Genomic DNA, 15,306 nt, shown 5'->3' with positions numbered 1-15,306 from the left:
GTGCTCAAAGTGTGCGGTCGTCGTGTCCTTTCTCGAGATAATAGAAAAGAACTGTTCGATACGTGCCGAAAATATCAAAATCCCAGCGGCGTGTTGCTTCCCGGTCACATCGGTCCGGAACAAAAATCTCGAGCTATCCACACGTTAGGCACACCACCGTGTAGCTGGCATGCTACAACACGCTGCTGTGTGTTCAATGTGTGCTGTTGTCGTGTCCGCTCTCGAGATAATAGAGAAGAACTGTTCGGTACGTGCCGAAAGTTTCAAAGTCCCAGCGGCGTGTAATCTCGCAGAAGGAGGCCGCGAGCCGCATTCGCGAGAGGGGGAGACTGCGAGAGGGGCCTCGTCCGAGGCCGGGGGCGGGTAGGCCTCCGCAAGGGCCGGGGAGTCCACCCTGAGAGCGGCGGGCGGGGGTACGTAGCCCTTGAGTCTCGTGCCACCGCCCGTCGCCTAAGGGGGGAGAAATAAGGGACGGCGACGCTCTCGAGGGCGGAGAGGCCAGAGCCGCCCTCGGGAGCGTACGAACCGGGGTGCAGCCGCGCCGACGGCGCGGTCCTAGAACCGTGCCTCCGGCGCGGCTATGGGGGCCGTGGGCGGTCGTGAGTGTGGCACTCACGGCCGCCCTCGGGCGGCCCCCGGGAGTGGGATGACGGTGCAGTGTGGCCCTGCTCCGACGTCGGGCGCCAGAGCGCCGAGGAGAAAGCAGGGAAGGGAGGGTGAAGTACCCCCTCCCTTCCCTGGAACGGGAGGACACGGGCGCGAGAGCCCTGCACGGGGGAGCACCTGATGATATGATGTTTTCGGTCCCAGGTGTTCCCCCTGCATAGTGCGAGGATGGCCACCGTGGTGGGTTTTAGTGGGCAGGTCCCGCACCCGTTGGGTTTCCTTCCGGGCGCGAGGAATCCCACACTCCCCCCGCCCCTCCCCAGGCGGCGGAGGGGTCTTTCGAAGATTTCCCCCACGTATAAAAAAAAAAAAAAAAAAAAAAAAAAAAAGTCCCAGCGGCGTAATGCGTCGCGGTCACGTCGGTCCGCAACAAAAATCTCGAGCTATCCACACGGTAGACACACCACCGTGTAGCTGGCATGCTACAACTGGCTGCTGTGTGCTCAAAGTGTGCGGACGTCGTGTCCGTTCTCGAGATAATAGAGAAGAACTGTTCGATACGTGCCGAAAATATCAAAATCCCAGCGGCGTGTTCCTTCCCGGTCACATCGGTCCGGAACAAAAATCTCGAGCTATCCACACTTTAGGCACACCACCGTGTAGCTGCCATGCTACAACACGCTGCTGTGTGTTCAATGTGTGCGGTTGTCGTGTCCGCTCTCGAGATAATAGAGAAGAACTGTTCGGTACGTGCCGAAAGTTTCAAAGTCCCAGCGGCGTGTAATCTCGCAGAAGGAGGCCGCGAGCCGCATTCGCGAGAGGGGGAGACTGCGAGAGGGGCCTCGTCCGAGGCCGGGGGCGGGTAGTCCTCCGCAAGGGCCGGGGAGGCCACCCTGAGAGCGGCGGGCGGGGGTACGTAGCCCTTGAGTCTCGTGCCACCGCCCGTCGCCTAAGGGGGGAGAAATAAGGGACGGCGACGCTCTCGAGGGCGGAGAGGCCAGAGCCGCCCTCGGGAGCGTACGAACCGGGGTGCAGCCGCGCCGACGGCGCGGTCCTAGAACCGTGCCTCCGGCGCGGCTATGGGGGCCGTGGGCGGTCGTGAGTGTGGGACTCACGGCCGCCCTCGAGCGGCCCCCGGGAGTGGGATGACGGTGCAGTGTGGCCCTGCTCCGACGTCGGGCGCCAGAGCGCCGAGGAGAAAGCAGGGAAGGGAGGGTGAAGTACCCCCTCCCTTCCCTGGAACGGGAGGACACGGGCGCGAGAGCCCTGCACGGGGGAGCACCTGATGATATGATGTTTTCGGTCCCAGGTGCTCCCCCTGCATAGTGCGAGGATGGCCACCGTGGTGGGTTTTAGTGGGCAGGTCCCGCACCCGTTGGGTTTCCTTCCGGGCGCGAGGAATCCCACACTCCCCCCGCCCCTCCCCAGGCGGCGGAGGGGTCTTTCGAAGATTTCCCCCACGTATAAAAAAAAAAAAAAAAAAAAAAAAAAAGTCCCAGCGGCGTATTGCGTCGCGGTCACGTCGGTCCGCAACAAAAATCTCGAGCTATCCACACGGTAGACACACCACCGTGTAGCTGGCATGCTACAACTGGCTGCTGTGTGCTCAAAGTGTGCGGACGTCGTGTCCGTTCTCGAGATAATAGAGAAGAACTGTTCGATACGTGCCGAAAATATCAAAATCCCAGCGGCGTGTTCCTTCCCGGTCACATCGGTCCGGAACAAAAATCTCGAGCTATCCACACTTTAGGCACACCACCGTGTAGCTGCCATGCTACAACACGCTGCTGTGTGTTCAATGTGTGCGGTTGTCGTGTCCGCTCTCGAGATAATAGAGAAGAACTGTTCGGTACGTGCCGAAAGTTTCAAAGTCCCAGCGGCGTGTAATCTCGCAGAAGGAGGCCGCGAGCCGCATTCGCGAGAGGGGGAGACTGCGAGAGGGGCCTCGTCCGCGGCCGGTGGCGGGTAGGCCTCCGCAAGGGCCGGGGAGGCCACCCTGAGAGCGGCGGGCGGGGGTACGTAGCCCTTGAGTCTCGTGCCACCGCCCGTCGCCTAAGGGGGGAGAAATAAGGGACGGCGACGCTCTCGAGGGCGGAGAGGCCAGAGCCGCCCTCGGGAGCGTACGAACCGGGGTGCAGCCGCGCCGACGGCGCGGTCCTAGAACCGTGCCTCCGGCGCGGCTATGGGGGCCGTGGGCGGTCGTGAGTGTGGGACTCACGGCCGCCCTCGGGCGGCCCCCGGGAGTGGGATGACGGTGCAGTGTGGCCCTGCTCCGACGTCGGGCGCCAGAGCGCCGAGGAGAAAGCAGGGAAGGGAGGGTGAAGTACCCCCTCCCTTCCCTGGAACGGGAGGACACGGGCGCGAGAGCCCTGCACGGGGGAGCACCTGATGATATGATGTTTTCGGTCCCAGGTGCTCCCCCTGCATAGTGCGAGGATGGCCACCGTGGTGGGTTTTAGTGGGCAGGTCCCGCACCCGTTGGGTTTCCTTCCGGGCGCGAGGAATCCCACACTCCCCCCGCCCCTCCCCAGGCGGCGGAGGGGTCTTTCGAAGATTTCCCCCACGTATAAAAAAAAAAAAAAAAAAAAAAAAAAAGTCCCAGCGGCGTATTGCGTCGCGGTCACGTCGGTCCGCAACAAAAATCTCGAGCTATCCACACGGTAGACACACCACCGTGTAGCTGGCATGCTACAACTGGCTGCTGTGTGCTCAAAGTGTGCGGACGTCGTGTCCGTTCTCGAGATAATAGAGAAGAACTGTTCGATACGTGCCGAAAATATCAAAATCCCAGCGGCGTGTTCCTTCCCGGTCACATCGGTCCGGAACAAAAATCTCGAGCTATCCACACTTTAGGCACACCACCGTGTAGCTGCCATGCTACAACACGCTGCTGTGTGTTCAATGTGTGCGGTTGTCGTGTCCGCTCTCGAGATAATAGAGAAGAACTGTTCGGTACGTGCCGAAAGTTTCAAAGTCCCAGCGGCGTGTAATCTCGCAGAAGGAGGCCGCGAGCCGCATTCGCGAGAGGGGGAGACTGCGAGAGGGGCCTCGTCCGAGGCCGGGGGCGGGTAGGCCTCCGCAAGGGCCGGGGAGTCCACCCTGAGAGCGGCGGGCGGGGGTACGTAGCCCTTGAGTCTCGTGCCACCGCCCGTCGCCTAAGGGGGGAGAAATAAGGGACGGCGACGCTCTCGAGGGCGGAGAGGCCAGAGCCGCCCTCGGGAGCGTACGAACCGGGGTGCAGCCGCGCCGACGGCGCGGTCCTAGAACCGTGCCTCCGGCGCGGCTATGGGGGCCGTGGGCGGTCGTGAGTGTGGCACTCACGGCCGCCCTCGGGCGGCCCCCGGGAGTGGGATGACGGTGCAGTGTGGCCCTGCTCCGACGTCGGGCGCCAGAGCGCCGAGGAGAAAGCAGGGAAGGGAGGGTGAAGTACCCCCTCCCTTCCCTGGAACGGGAGGACACGGGCGCGAGAGCCCTGCACGGGGGAGCACCTGATGATATGATGTTTTCGGTCCCAGGTGTTCCCCCTGCATAGTGCGAGGATGGCCACCGTGGTGGGTTTTAGTGGGCAGGTCCCGCACCCGTTGGGTTTCCTTCCGGGCGCGAGGAATCCCACACTCCCCCCGCCCCTCCCCAGGCGGCGGAGGGGTCTTTCGAAGATTTCCCCCACGTATAAAAAAAAAAAAAAAAAAAAAAAAAAAAAGTCCCAGCGGCGTAATGCGTCGCGGTCACGTCGGTCCGCAACAAAAATCTCGAGCTATCCACACGGTAGACACACCACCGTGTAGCTGGCATGCTACAACTGGCTGCTGTGTGCTCAAAGTGTGCGGACGTCGTGTCCGTTCTCGAGATAATAGAGAAGAACTGTTCGATACGTGCCGAAAATATCAAAATCCCAGCGGCGTGTTCCTTCCCGGTCACATCGGTCCGGAACAAAAATCTCGAGCTATCCACACTTTAGGCACACCACCGTGTAGCTGCCATGCTACAACACGCTGCTGTGTGTTCAATGTGTGCGGTTGTCGTGTCCGCTCTCGAGATAATAGAGAAGAACTGTTCGGTACGTGCCGAAAGTTTCAAAGTCCCAGCGGCGTGTAATCTCGCAGAAGGAGGCCGCGAGCCGCATTCGCGAGAGGGGGAGACTGCGAGAGGGGCCTCGTCCGAGGCCGGGGGCGGGTAGGCCTCCGCAAGGGCCGGGGAGGCCACCCTGAGAGCGGCGGGCGGGGGTACGTAGCCCTTGAGTCTCGTGCCACCGCCCGTCGCCTAAGGGGGGAGAAATAAGGGACGGCGACGCTCTCGAGGGCGGAGAGGCCAGAGCCGCCCTCGGGAGCGTACGAACCGGGGTGCAGCCGCGCCGACGGCGCGGTCCTAGAACCGTGCCTCCGGCGCGGCTATGGGGGCCGTGGGCGGTCGTGAGTGTGGGACTCACGGCCGCCCTCGGGCGGCCCCCGGGAGTGGGATGACGGTGCAGTGTGGCCCTGCTCCGACGTCGGGCGCCAGAGCGCCGAGGAGAAAGCAGGGAAGGGAGGGTGAAGTACCCCCTCCCTTCCCTGGAACGGGAGGACACGGGCGCGAGAGCCCTGCACGGGGGAGCACCTGATGATATGATGTTTTCGGTCCCAGGTGCTCCCCCTGCATAGTGCGAGGATGGCCACCGTGGTGGGTTTTAGTGGGCAGGTCCCGCACCCGTTGGGTTTCCTTCCGGGCGCGAGGAATCCCACACTCCCCCCGCCCCTCCCCAGGCGGCGGAGGGGTCTTTCGAAGATTTCCCCCACGTATAAAAAAAAAAAAAAAAAAAAAAAAAAAGTCCCAGCGGCGTATTGCGTCGCGGTCACGTCGGTCCGCAACAAAAATCTCGAGCTATCCACACGGTAGACACACCACCGTGTAGCTGGCATGCTACAACTGGCTGCTGTGTGCTCAAAGTGTGCGGACGTCGTGTCCGTTCTCGAGATAATAGAGAAGAACTGTTCGATACGTGCCGAAAATATCAAAATCCCAGCGGCGTGTTCCTTCCCGGTCACATCGGTCCGGAACAAAAATCTCGAGCTATCCACACTTTAGGCACACCACCGTGTAGCTGCCATGCTACAACACGCTGCTGTGTGTTCAATGTGTGCGGTTGTCGTGTCCGCTCTCGAGATAATAGAGAAGAACTGTTCGGTACGTGCCGAAAGTTTCAAAGTCCCAGCGGCGTGTAATCTCGCAGAAGGAGGCCGCGAGCCGCATTCGCGAGAGGGGGAGACTGCGAGAGGGGCCTCGTCCGCGGCCGGTGGCGGGTAGGCCTCCGCAAGGGCCGGGGAGGCCACCCTGAGAGCGGCGGGCGGGGGTACGTAGCCCTTGAGTCTCGTGCCACCGCCCGTCGCCTAAGGGGGGAGAAATAAGGGACGGCGACGCTCTCGAGGGCGGAGAGGCCAGAGCCGCCCTCGGGAGCGTACGAACCGGGGTGCAGCCGCGCCGACGGCGCGGTCCTAGAACCGTGCCTCCGGCGCGGCTATGGGGGCCGTGGGCGGTCGTGAGTGTGGGACTCACGGCCGCCCTCGGGCGGCCCCCGGGAGTGGGATGACGGTGCAGTGTGGCCCTGCTCCGACGTCGGGCGCCAGAGCGCCGAGGAGAAAGCAGGGAAGGGAGGGTGAAGTACCCCCTCCCTTCCCTGGAACGGGAGGACACGGGCGCGAGAGCCCTGCACGGGGGAGCACCTGATGATATGATGTTTTCGGTCCCAGGTGCTCCCCCTGCATAGTGCGAGGATGGCCACCGTGGTGGGTTTTAGTGGGCAGGTCCCGCACCCGTTGGGTTTCCTTCCGGGCGCGAGGAATCCCACACTCCCCCCGCCCCTCCCCAGGCGGCGGAGGGGTCTTTCGAAGATTTCCCCCACGTATAAAAAAAAAAAAAAAAAAAAAAAAAAAAAAAGTCCCAGCGGCGTAATGCGTCGCGGTCACGTCGGTCCGCAACAAAAATCTCGAGCTATCCACACGGTAGACACACCACCGTGTAGCTGGCATGCTACAACTGGCTGCTGTGTGCTCAAAGTGTGCGGACGTCGTGTCCGTTCTCGAGATAATAGAGAAGAACTGTTCGATACGTGCCGAAAATATCAAAATCCCAGCGGCGTGTTCCTTCCCGGTCACATCGGTCCGGAACAAAAATCTCGAGCTATCCACACTTTAGGCACACCACCGTGTAGCTGGCATGCTACAACACGCTGCTGTGTGTTCAATGTGTGCGGTTGTCGTGTCCGCTCTCGAGATAATAGAGAAGAACTGTTCGGTACGTGCCGAAAGTTTCAAAGTCCCAGCGGCGTGTAATCTCGCAGAAGGAGGCCGCGAGCCGCATTCGCGAGAGGGGGAGACTGCGAGAGGGGCCTCGTCCGAGGCCGGGGGCGGGTAGGCCTCCGCAAGGGCCGGGGAGGCCACCCTGAGAGCGGCGGGCGGGGGTACGTAGCCCTTGAGTCTCGTGCCACCGCCCGTCGCCTAAGGGGGGAGAAATAAGGGACGGCGACGCTCTCGAGGGCGGAGAGGCCAGAGCCGCCCCCGGGAGCGTACGAACCGGGGTGCAGCCGCGCCGACGGCGCGGTCCTAGAACCGTGCCTCCGGCGCGGCTATGGGGGCCGTGGGCGGTCGTGAGTGTGGGACTCACGGCAGCCCTCGGGCGGCCCCCGGGAGTGGGATGACGGTGCAGTGTGGCCCTGCTCCGACGTCGGGCGCCAGAGCGCCGAGGAGAAAGCAGGGAAGGGAGGGTGAAGTACCCCCTCCCTTCCCTGGAACGGGAGGAGACGGGCGCGAGAGCCCTGCACGGGGGAGCACCTGATGATATGATGTTTTCGGTCCCAGGTGCTCCCCATGCATAGTGCGAGGATGGCCACCGTGGTGGGTTTTAATGGGCAGGTCCCGCACCCGTTGGGTTTCCTTCCGGGCGCGAGGAATCCCACACTCCCCCCGCCCCTCCCCAGGCGGCGGGGGGGGGTCTTTCGAAGATTTCCCCCACGTATAAAAAAAAAAAAAAAAAAAAAAAGTCCCAGGGGCGTATTGCGTCGCGGTCACGTCGGTCCGCAACAAAAATCTCGAGCTATCCACACGGTAGACACACCACCGTGTAGCTGGCATGCTACAACTGGCTGCTGTGTGCTCAAAGTGTGCGGACGTCGTGTCCGTTCTCGAGATAATAGAGAAGAATTGTTCGATACGTGCCGAAAGTTTCAACGCTCCAGCGCCGTGTTGCTTCCCGGTCACATCGGTCCGGAACAAAAATCTCGAGCTATACACACGTTAGGCACACCACCGTCTAGCTGGCATGCTACAACTCGCTGCTGTGTGCTCAAAGTGTGCGGTCGTCGTGTCCTTTCTCGAGATAATAGAAAAGAACTGTTCGATACGTGCCGAAAATATCAAAATCCCAGCGGCGTGTTGCTTCCCGGTCACATCGGTCCGGAACAAAAATCTCGAGCTATCCACACGTTAGGCACACCACCGTGTAGCTGGCATGCTACAACACGCTGCTGTGTGTTCAATGTGTGCGGTTGTCGTGTCCGCTCTCGAGATAATAGAGAAGAACTGTTCGGTACGTGCCGAAAGTTTCAAAGTCCCAGCGGCGTGTAATCTCGCAGAAGGAGGCCGCGAGCCGCATTCGCGAGAGGGGCCTCGTCCGAGGCCGGGGGCGGGTAGGCCTCGGCAAGGGCCGGGGAGGCCACCCTGAGAGCGGCGGGCGGGGGTACGTAGCCCTTGAGTCTCGTGCCACCGCCCGTCGCCTAAGGGGGGAGAAATAAGGGACGGCGACGCTCTCGAGGGCGGAGAGGCCAGAGCCGCCCTCGGGAGCGTACGAACCGGGGTGCAGCCACGCCGACGGCGCGGTCCTAGAACCGTGCCTCCGGCGCGGCTATGGGGGCCGTGGGCGGTCGTGAGTGTGGGACTCACGGCCGCCCTCGGGCGGCCCCCGGGAGTGGGATGACGGTGCAGTGTGGCCCTGCTCCGACGTCGGGCGCCAGAGCGCCGAGGAGAAAGCAGGGAAGGGAGGGTGAAGTATCCCCTCCCTTCCCTGGAACGGGAGGACACGGGCGCGAGAGCCCTGCACGGGGGAGCACCTGACGATATGATGTTTTCGGTCCCAGGTGCTCCCCCTGCATAGTGCGAGGATGGCCACCGCGGTGGGTTTTAGTGGGCAGGTCCCGCACCCGTTGGGTTTCCTTCCGGGCGCGAGGAATCCCACACTCCCCCCGCCCCTCCCCAGGCGGCGGAGGGGTCTTTCGAAGATTTCCCCCACGTATAAAAAAAAAAAAAAAAAAAAAAAAAAAAAAAAGTCCCAGCGGCGTATTGCGTCGCGGTCACGTCGGTCCGCAACAAAAATCTCGAGCTATACACACGTTAGGCACACCACCGTCTAGCTGGCATGCTACAACTCGCTGCTGTGTGCTCAAAGTGTGCGGACGTCGTGTCCGTTCTCGAGATAATAGAGAAGAACTGTTCGATACGTGCCGAAAATATCAAAATCCCAGCGGCGTGTTCCTTCCCGGTCACATCGGTCCGGAACAAAAATCTCGAGCTATCCACACTTTAGGCACACCACCGTGTAGCTGGCATGCTACAACACGCTGCTGTGTGTTCAATGTGTGCGGTTGTCGTGTCCGCTCTCGAGATAATAGAGAAGAACTGTTCGGTACGTGCCGAAAGTTTCAAAGTCCCAGCGGCGTGTAATCTCGCAGAAGGAGGCCGCGAGCCGCATTCGCGAGAGGGCGAGACTGCGAGAGGGGCCTCGTCCGCGGCCGGTGGCGGGTAGGCCTCCGCAAGGGCCGGGGAGGCCACCCTGAGAGCGGCGGGCGGGGGTACGTAGCCCTTGAGTCTCGTGCCACCGCCCGTCGCCTAAGGGGGGAGAAATAAGGGACGGCGACGCTCTCGAGGGCGGAGAGGCCAGAGCCGCCCTCGGGAGCGTACGAACCGGGGTGCAGCCGCGCCAACGGCGCGGTCCTAGAACCGTGCCTCCGGCGCGGCTATGGGGGCCGTGGGCGGTCGTGAGTGTGGGACTCACGGCCGCCCTCGGGCGGCCCCCGGGAGTGGGATGACGGTGCAGTGTGGCCCTGCTCCGACGTCGGGCGCCAGAGCGCCGAGGAGAAAGCAGGGAAGGGAGGGTGAAGTACCCCCTCCCTTCCCTGGAACGGGAGGACACGGGCGCGAGAGCCCTGCACGGGGGAGCACCTGATGATATGATGTTTTCGGTCCCAGGTGCTCCCCCTGCATAGTGCGAGGATGGCCACCGCGGTGGGTTTTAGTGGGCAGGTCCCGCACCCGTTGGGTTTCCTTCCGGGCGCGAGGAATCCCACACTCCCCCCGCCCCTCCCCAGGCGGCGGAGGGGTCTTTCGAAGATTTCCCCCACGTATAAAAAAAAAAAAAAAAAAAAAAAGTCCCAGGGGCGTATTGCGTCGCGGTCACGTCGGTCCGCAACAAAAATCTCGAGCTATCCACACGGTAGACACACCAGTGTGTAGCTGGCATGCTACAACTGGCTGCTGTGTGCTCAAAGTGTGCGGACGTCGTGTCCGTTCTCGAGATAATAGAGAAGAACTGTTCGATACGTGCCGAAAGTTTCAACGCTCCAGCGCCGTGTTGCTTCCCGGTCACATCGGTCCGGAACAAAAATCTCGAGCTATACACACGTTAGGCTCACCACCGTCTAGCTGGCATGCTACAACTCGCTGCTGTGTGCTCAAAGTGTGCGGTCGTCGTGTCCTTTCTCGAGATAATAGAAAAGAACTGTTCGATACGTGCCGAAAATATCAAAATCCCAGCGGCGTGTTGCTTCCCGGTCACATCGGTCCGGAACAAAAATCTCGAGCTATCCACACGTTAGGCACACCACCGTGTAGCTGGCATGCTACAACACGCTGCTGTGTGTTCAATGTGTGCGGTTGTCGTGTCCGCTCTCGAGATAATAGAGAAGAACTGTTCGGTACGTGCCGAAAGTTTCAAAGTCCCAGCGGCGTGTAATCTCGCAGAAGGAGGCCGCGAGCCGCATTCGCGAGAGGGGCCTCGTCCGAGGCCGGGGGCGGGTAGGCCTCCGCAAGGGCCGGGGAGGCCACCCTGAGAGCGGCGGGCGGGGGTACGTAGCCCTTGAGTCTCGTGCCACCGCCCGTCGCCTAAGGGGGGAGAAATAAGGGACGGCGACGCTCTCGAGGGCGGAGAGGCCAGAGCCGCCCTCGGGAGCGTACGAACCGGGGTGCAGCCACGCCGACGGCGCGGTCCTAGAACCGTGCCTCCGGCGCGGCTATGGGGGCCGTGGGCGGTCGTGAGTGTGGGACTCACGGCCGCCCTCGGGCGGCCCCCGGGAGTGGGATGACGGTGCAGTGTGGCCCTGCTCCGACGTCGGGCGCCAGAGCGCCGAGGAGAAAGCAGGGAAGGGAGGGTGAAGTACCCCCTCCCTTCCCTGGAACGGGAGGACACGGGCGCGAGAGCCCTGCACGGGGGAGCACCTGACGATATGATGTTTTCGGTCCCAGGTGCTCCCCCTGCATAGTGCGAGGATGGCCACCGTGGTGGGTTTTAGTGGGCAGGTCCCGCACCCGTTGGGTTTCCTTCCGGGCGCGAGGAATCCCACACTCCCCCCGCCCCTCCCCAGGCGGCGGGGGGGTCTTTCGAAGATTTCCCCCAAGTATAAAAAAAAAAAAAAAAAAAAAAAAAAGTCCCAGCGGCGTATTGCGTCGCGGTCACGTCGGTCCGCAACAAAAATCTCGAGCTATCCACACGGTAGACACACCACCGTGTAGCTGGCATGCTACAACTGGCTGCTGTGTGCTCAAAGTGTGCGGACGTCGTGTCCGTTCTCGAGATAATAGAGAAGAACTGTTCGACGCGTGCCGAAAGTTTCAACGCTCCAGCGCCGTGTTGCTTCCCGGTCACATCGGTCCGGAACAAAAATCTCGAGCTATACACACGTTAGGCACACCACCGTCTAGCTGGCATGCTACAACTGGCTGCTGTGTGCTCAAAGTGTGCGGTCGTCGTGTCCTTTCTCGAGATAATAGAAAAGAACTGTTCGATACGTGCCGAAAATATCAAAATCCCAGCGGCGTGTGGCTTCCCGGTCACATCGGTCCGGAACAAAAATCTCGAGCTATCCACACGTTAGGCACACCACCGTGTAGCTGGCATGCTAAAACACGCTGCTGTGTGCTCAAAGTGTACGGTCGTCGTGTCCGTTCTCGAGATAATAGAGAAGAACTGTTCGATACGTGCCGAAAGTTTCAAAGTCCCAGCGGCGTGATGCTTCCCGGTCACATCGGTCCGGAAAGAAAATCTCGAGCTATCCACACGTTAGGCACACCACCGTGTAGCTGGCATGCTAAAACACGCTGCTGTGTGCTCAAAGTGTACGGTCGTCGTGTCCGTTCTCGAGATAATAGAGAAGAACTGTTCGATACGTGCCGAAAGTTTCAAAGTCCCAGCGGCGTGATGCTTCCCGGTCACATCGGTCCGGAACGAAAATCTCGAGCTATCCACACGTTAGGCACACCACCGTGTAGCTGGCATGCTAAAACACGCTGCTGTGTGCTCAAAGTGTACGGTCGTCGTGTCCGTTCTCGAGATAATAGAGAAGAACTGTTCGATACGTGCCGAAAGTTTCAAAGTCCCAGCGGCGTGATGCTTCCCGGTCACATCGGTCCGGAAAGAAAATCTCGAGCTATCCACACGTTAGGCACACCACCGTGTAGCTGGCATGCTAAAACACGCTGCTGTGTGCTCAAAGTGTTCGGTCGTCGTGTCCGTTCTCGAGATAATAGAGAAGAACTGTTCGATACGTGCCGAAAGTTTCAAAGTCCCAGCGGCGTGTTGCTTCCCGGTCACATCGGTCCGGAACGAAAATTTCGAGCTATCCACACGTTAGGCACACCACCGTGTAGCTGGCATGCTAAAACACGCTGCTGTGTGCTCAAAGTGTACGGTCGTCGTGTCCGTTCTCGAGATAATAGAGAAGAACTGTTCGATACGTGCCGAAAGTTTCAAAGTCCCAGCGGCGTCGTGGTACAGGCCATGCTCGGCAGCGAGACGAAGTGGCGGGCCGTGGCCTCCTTCTGCGAGGAGGTAATCTCGCAGAAGGAGGCCGCGAGCCGCATTCGCGAGAGCGGGAGACCGCGAGCGAGGCCCCGTCCGAGGCCGGGGGCGGGTGGGCCTCCGGAAGGGCCGGGGAGGCCACCCTGAGAGCGGCGGGCGGGGGTGCGTAGCCCTTGAGTCTCGTGCCACCGCCCGTCGCCTAAGGGGGGAGAAATAAGGGACGGCGACGCACTCGAGGGCGGAGAGGCCAGAGCCGCCCTCGGGAGCGTACGAACCGGGGTGCAGCCACGCCGACGGCGCGGTCCTAGAACCGTGCCTCCGGCGCGGCTATGGGGGCCGTGGGCGGTCGTGAGTGTGGGACTCACGGCCGCCCTCGGGCGGCCCCCGGGAGTGGGATGACGGTGCAGTGTGGCCCTGCTCCGACGTCGGGCGCCAGAGCGCCGAGGAGAAAGCAGGGAAGGGAGGGTGAAGTACCCCCTCCCTTCCCTGGAACGGGAGGACACGGGCGCGAGAGCCCTGCACGGGGGAGCACCTGACGATATGATGTTTTCGGTCCCAGGTGCTCCCCCTGCATAGTGCGAGGATGGCCACCGTGGTGGGTTTTAGTGGGCAGGTCCCGCACCCGTTGGGTTTCCTTCCGGGCGCGAGGAATCCCACACTCCCCCCGCCCCTCCCCAGGCGGCGGGGGGGTCTTTCGAAGATTACCCCCACGTATAAAAAAAAAAAAAAAAAAAAAAAAAAAAAAAAAGTCCCAGCGGCGTATTGCGTCGCGGTCACGTCGGTCCGCAACAAAAATCTCGAGCTATCCACACGGTAGACACACCACCGTGTAGCTGGCATGCTACAACTGGCTGCTGTGTGCTCAAAGTGTGCGGACGTCGTGTCCGTTCTCGAGATAATAGAGAAGAACTGTTCGACGCGTGCCGAAAGTTTCAACGCTCCAGCGCCGTGTTGCTTCCCGGTCACATCGGTCCGGAACAAAAATCTCGAGCTATACACACGTTAGGCACACCACCGTCTAGCTGGCATGCTACAACTGGCTGCTGTGTGCTCAAAGTGTGCGGTCGTCGTGTCCGTTCTCGAGATAATAGAGAAGAACTGTTCGATACGTGCCGAAAGTTTCAAAGTCCCAGCGGCGTGATGCTTCCCGGTCACATCGGTCCGGAAAGAAAATCTCGAGCTATCCACACGTTAGGCACACCACCGTGTAGCTGGCATGCTAAAACACGCTGCTGTGTGCTCAAAGTGTACGGTCGTCGTGTCCGTTCTCGAGATAATAGAGAAGAACTGTTCGATACGTGCCGAAAGTTTCAAAGTCCCAGCGGCGTGATGCTTCCCGGTCACATCGGTCCGGAAAGAAAATCTCGAGCTATCCACACGTTAGGCACACCACCGTGTAGCTGGCATGCTAAAACACGCTGCTGTGTGCTCAAAGTGTACGGTCGTCGTGTCCGTTCTCGAGATAATAGAGAAGAACTGTTCGATACGTGCCGAAAGTTTCAAAGTCCCAGCGGCGTGATGCTTCCCGGTCACATCGGTCCGGAACGAAAATCTCGAGCTATCCACACGTTAGGCACACCACCGTGTAGCTGGCATGCTAAAACACGCTGCTGTGTGCTCAAAGTGTACGGTCGTCGTGTCCGTTCTCGAGATAATAGAGAAGAACTGTTCGATACGTGCCGAAAGTTTCAAAGTCCCAGCGGCGTGATGCTTCCCGGTCACATCGGTCCGGAAAGAAAATCTCGAGCTATCCACACGTTAGGCACACCACCGTGTAGCTGGCATGCTAAAACACGCTGCTGTGTGCTCAAAGTGTTCGGTCGTCGTGTCCGTTCTCGAGATAATAGAGAAGAACTGTTCGATACGTGCCGAAAGTTTCAAAGTCCCAGCGGCGTGTTGCTTCCCGGTCACATCGGTCCGGAACGAAAATTTCGAGCTATCCACACGTTAGGCACACCACCGTGTAGCTGGCATGCTAAAACACGCTGCTGTGTGCTCAAAGTGTACGGTCGTCGTGTCCGTTCTCGAGATAATAGAGAAGAACTGTTCGATACGTGCCGAAAGTTTCAAAGTCCCAGCGGCGTGATGCTTCCCGGTCACATCGGTCCGGAAAGAAAATCTCGAGCTATCCACACGTTAGGCACACCACCGTGTAGCTGGCATGCTAAAACACGCTGCTGTGTGCTCAAAGTGTTCGGTCGTCGTGTCCGTTCTCGAGATAATAGAGAAGAACTGTTCGATACGTGCCGAAAGTTTCAAAGTCCCAGCGGCGTGTTGCTTCCCGGTCACATCGGTCCGGAACGAAAATTTCGAGCTATCCACACGTTAGGCACACCACCGTGTAGCTGGCATGCTAAAACACGCTGCTGTGTGCTCAAAGTGTACGGTCGTCGTGTCCGTTCTCGAGATAATAGAGAAGAACTGTTCGATACGTGCCGAAAGTTTCAAAGTCCCAGCGGCGTGTAATCTCGCAGAAGGAGGCCGCGAGCCGCATTCGCGAGAGGGGGAGACTGCGAGAGGGGCCTCGTCCGAGGCCGGGGGCGGGTAGGCCTCCGCAAGGGCCGGGGAGGCCACCCTGAGAGCGGCGGGCGGGGGTACGTAGCCCTTGAGTCTCGTGCCACCGCCCGTCGCCTAAGGGGGGAGAAATAAGGGACGGCGACGCTC

This window comes from Ptiloglossa arizonensis, unplaced genomic scaffold (assembly GCF_051014685.1).
Source record: "Ptiloglossa arizonensis isolate GNS036 unplaced genomic scaffold, iyPtiAriz1_principal scaffold0190, whole genome shotgun sequence".
In the NCBI taxonomy this organism is placed as follows: Eukaryota; Metazoa; Arthropoda; class Insecta; order Hymenoptera; family Colletidae; genus Ptiloglossa; species Ptiloglossa arizonensis.
The sequence above is the reverse complement of the archived record's forward strand: the minus strand, read 5'-3'. Positions refer to the sequence as shown.